At 37.7% G+C, this 4,048-nt stretch overlaps 1 long non-coding RNA gene across 1 annotated transcript; it reads right to left on the reverse strand.

Annotated features, from left to right (window-relative positions):
- Positions 1 to 1,132: 1,132 nt before the first annotated feature.
- On the reverse strand, positions 1,133 to 2,292 carry LOC115608644. The gene is made up of 2 exons (XR_003991624.1): positions 2,227 to 2,292; positions 1,133 to 2,122 (listed from the first exon to the last, which is right to left on the reverse strand). It is a non-coding gene; the product is annotated as an uncharacterized LOC115608644 (long non-coding RNA).
- Between the last annotated feature and the right edge of the window lie 1,756 nt (positions 2,293 to 4,048).

Here is a 4,048-nt window from a genome sequence, read left to right on the forward strand (position 1 = left end):
ATGGTGCCATTAGTGCTAACCTTAAATTTGTATTAAATAGGTCTATAAGGATGAAAGTATAGGCTAACTACGTTCATGATACAAGTTTTTTTGGTTTTGACTTGTTCTGTGAGAGGTAAATTTATGACTAACTGTCATATTTGGTATCTTTAGAAGTAATAAAGAACAGCGATTTACAGGAAATTTAATCTGTAATTAGTTCATTTTTTCTATGCCACCCTTTTGCTAGTAATGAGAGATATGACTGTGCTATTTATCATAGTATATATTTAGGTTGCTAAAAATTCTATCAACTCTGAGAGCTCTACCTTCTACAAATAGAGAATGCCATGGAATTGCAACCATCTTGCATACAGATGGAAAGAAACTGATCCACTCAATGAGTAATATGGAACAGAAGATTTCACTCAGAAATAGTATAAAAAAATAATCCAGAGCTGAGCCACTAGAGACAGGTATTATACCAGATTTATACCAGAAGGGGAGATGCAAAGAATTAAAAGGAGAATCAGATGTTCAGTCTTTTCTGATACCTCCACCAACTGGGTCAGTATTTAATTGCCTGAACAGAAAAAAGGACTTCGCCAACTCTAGTCAGATAGGAAACAAGGATTTCTTCCACAAATGTAAGATGTGGTGATGTTGATATGGAGTTAAGAACTGGGAAAAATAAAAATGGTCATCTTGGATCTGCCTCTGAGCAGTAGCTAGGCCATTATTAGCTTAACAATTATTCTAATTCTACAATATTATAGCAAAAATGTATCTTAAGTCCTTTCTCACCAGTTAACTGAGAGGCTAAATTCTGTTGTAACAGCCAATGCACTACCATATTATCTCCTTTTAGCAGACTTGCTGAATCTAACTCACTTCAAACTTGCATAAATCATGGTTTTAAGTGGCTCGATAGGAGAGGCTTTATTTAAAGCACATATGCCACTAGTGTGGTTTGACAGCTTTGAACTTTGAGCCAGTGTTATTTGCAGTATTCATGACAGAAGCTGCAGTAAGGATATATCACCATGTGGTGGGCTGGCCTTGGTTGAATGCCAGGTATCCACCAAGCCACTCTGTCACTCCACTACTCAGCAGGACTTGGGGAAAGAAAATAAGATGGAAAAAACCTCATGAGTCAAGATAAAGGCAGTTTAATAAAGCAAAAGCAAAGGCCATGCATGGAAGTGAAGAACAGATTTATTATCGACTTCCCATCAACAGGCCATGTCCAGCCACTTCCTGAGAAGTAGGGCTTTAGTATGCATAGTAGTTGCTCCAGAAGACGAATATCGTAGTAACAAATGTCCTCCTCTCTTCTCCTTTCTCTTGGCTGTTATTGTTGAGCAGACATCATATGCTATGGAATATCCCTTTGGTCAGTTTAGATCATCTGGCCTGGCTATGTCACCTCCCAAGATCTTGCTCACCAGACTGCTGGGAGAGGGGAATGCTGGAGGCACAGCATTGCTCAGCTGTAACCAGAACACTGGTGAGTTACCAACATCTTTCCAGCACAGTACTATGAGGGCTGCCATTGGGAAAATTAACTCCATCTCAGCTGACCAAATACACACCATTTTCATGCTGTGTTGTTTTCTTTGCTTCAAATCTTGTAAAGAGAAGAAAGATTATGGTATGAAGTTAAGGTGCATAGGCACAGCTATAGAACCTTCTCACAGGAGTATGTATGTTTCCCCCTCCCCAGATTTGGCTCTTCAAACCAAGAGAAAAGCAAAGGAATACTTTTCCATGCTGCATTACTTCACGGTGCAGTCTGTTGCTACAGATTTTTATCTATGATAAAAGTATGTGTTTGAAAATGAACTGCAGTTTAGTGGTGAACACATCCATTAGTGGATATTAATATGGGAAGACAGACAAAGTCTTTGGGTCAGGAAGACATTTGGCTTCTGATTCCCAGGAACTGTGAGAGTACAGCAAAAAGAAGATTATCCAGTGCTTACCTTGTTCTTAAATCCTTTCTAAGCCTCTATAGTAGGCCATTTAACCCAGAAAAAAAGTTCTCATGATGCACTTCTGATCCTTCCGTTGCAAATACATTTCCTTATACTTGGTCTTCCTTGTTCACCTCCCTCTCTCACACATGTTTAATATTTTGGGATTCCTGAAGACAAACACTGCACTTTTTTAATGTCAAAGAAAATATTGACACAGGCTTTGATGAGAACACTACTGGCAAGATGTAAATATATAAAGAGCATGTATTACCTCGAGATTCTTGAGGATGAAAGACTCTACATTATTTCAATTAAAATAATGTAGACCCTTAATGGCATTACTGCTCAATTTATAATTCCCATTCCAGTATTTTTAGCGATGTCATCTTCAAAACAGGCAAGGCAAGAGAAAGGGTAAACATTTTCAAAATATCTATATGAAGATAAAAAGATCACTGTTTGATTGTAGCAGTTGGTCAATGAAACTGTTTTTTAATGAGACTAGAGAAACGTGCATCATATGAATTACAATACATTTAGCACTTATCTGTAATAAGATTGGTATATAAACCATATCATGCATCAAATTATTGGATAAGAAACACACCATGCATAATAAATGAAAATGCTTATTGATTCATGCTCTACAACAACAATATCAGTTGTGTCTTGAGTTTAAGACTTGGAATGAGATCTTCTATTCTTACAACATCTAGAGAAAATACCACACTTTTCTATAACTATCTATTCATTTAGGATCAAAATTCCTCATGACTTCATGTTCCTCCTTGGGGTCACAGTTGGAAGTACACAACACATGAAATACGGCACTTCTATTTTTGCCTAGCAAGAAATCCAGAAGGCAAAAGCAAAGACAGAAAACACATTTGAAAACTTGGCTTAAGTTTTGCTTTGAATGGGTAAAGACCTCTGTCCTTGGAATTGCTATTCATTTTGTAAACAGACCGTCCGTACCTAATTAAATCCAGAACACAAGTACATTACAGACTTACTGGGTCATACAGAAATCATACGCAAATCTCCTGCTGACTTCAATAGGAATTTCCCATGCACTCTCAGCTGCAATATTTTGCCTTGAACAGTTTAGAAATAATGGAGGAAGTCCAATAATGAAGACAGTCCTATTTCCCTTCCACAAGACCTTTAACAAGACCTTTAACAATTTATTTAAGGAAAATGAACCCAAACTCTGCCTGGGTTACCACAGTTATGTTTCTTTGCCTATTGATACATGATCACTTGTCCAAACCAAAACTTTAAAACCCCAGGCAGAAGATGAATAATGAGCAATAGGATGGCAGAAGGCAGGATTACTCAAAGAGCAGGTCACAGGCTGGATCAGCAGCCAAGGGAAGAGCTTCAATCATGCAACGTCTTTCATATTCCTGCAGGAGAACTCTAACTGCCCCCATCCTCCTCAACACATAGACACTTCCCTGGTGTTTTTGGAGGCAGCTGCAGAATGCTACTACAGTTTCAAGCCATGAAGTACCTTGGCATGCCTGATTGGCCTAAGAGAGTTAAAGTAAAGTATTATTTCAGTTGAGTGGATTTTGATAAAAAGTATGTAGATATCAATGAAATTTCCCAAGTAGGCTGTTCTTGCCCAGAGGCCCTGAGGTTGATGACATGACACTTGGTTTCTCTTCACAGATTTGCTACTGACCTGCTTTGTGACCCTTTTTAGTGCCTCCTTTTTTTCTTCCCACTCAGATGTCTGCTTAAATTGTAGATGTGTCAAGAGAGAAATTATCCATTTCCATGTATTTTTACCAACCAAACATTGGTTTTAGCTGCAGGCTCTTGTATGTTTCTAGGAAAAAGAAACCCCAATCCCCTTGCACCCCAACTCCCAAAACCAACACAAACATGACCAGAAGCCACAATATAGAAGACAGGTTATTCTGGAACAATTCTGTAAGTATTTTAATATGGATTTTATTTGTACCTGAATTTAACAGATATTTGGAAGGGAAAATAAAATAAAAGTTTTTCTTGACTCTAATACAGTTTAGTGCACTATTCTGTTCTCTGATCAGTCATTTAAATGTATTAATAAAATCATGTTGACA

This window comes from Strigops habroptila, chromosome 1, assembly GCF_004027225.2.
Source record: "Strigops habroptila isolate Jane chromosome 1, bStrHab1.2.pri, whole genome shotgun sequence".
NCBI classification, from domain to species: Eukaryota; Metazoa; Chordata; class Aves; order Psittaciformes; family Psittacidae; genus Strigops; species Strigops habroptila.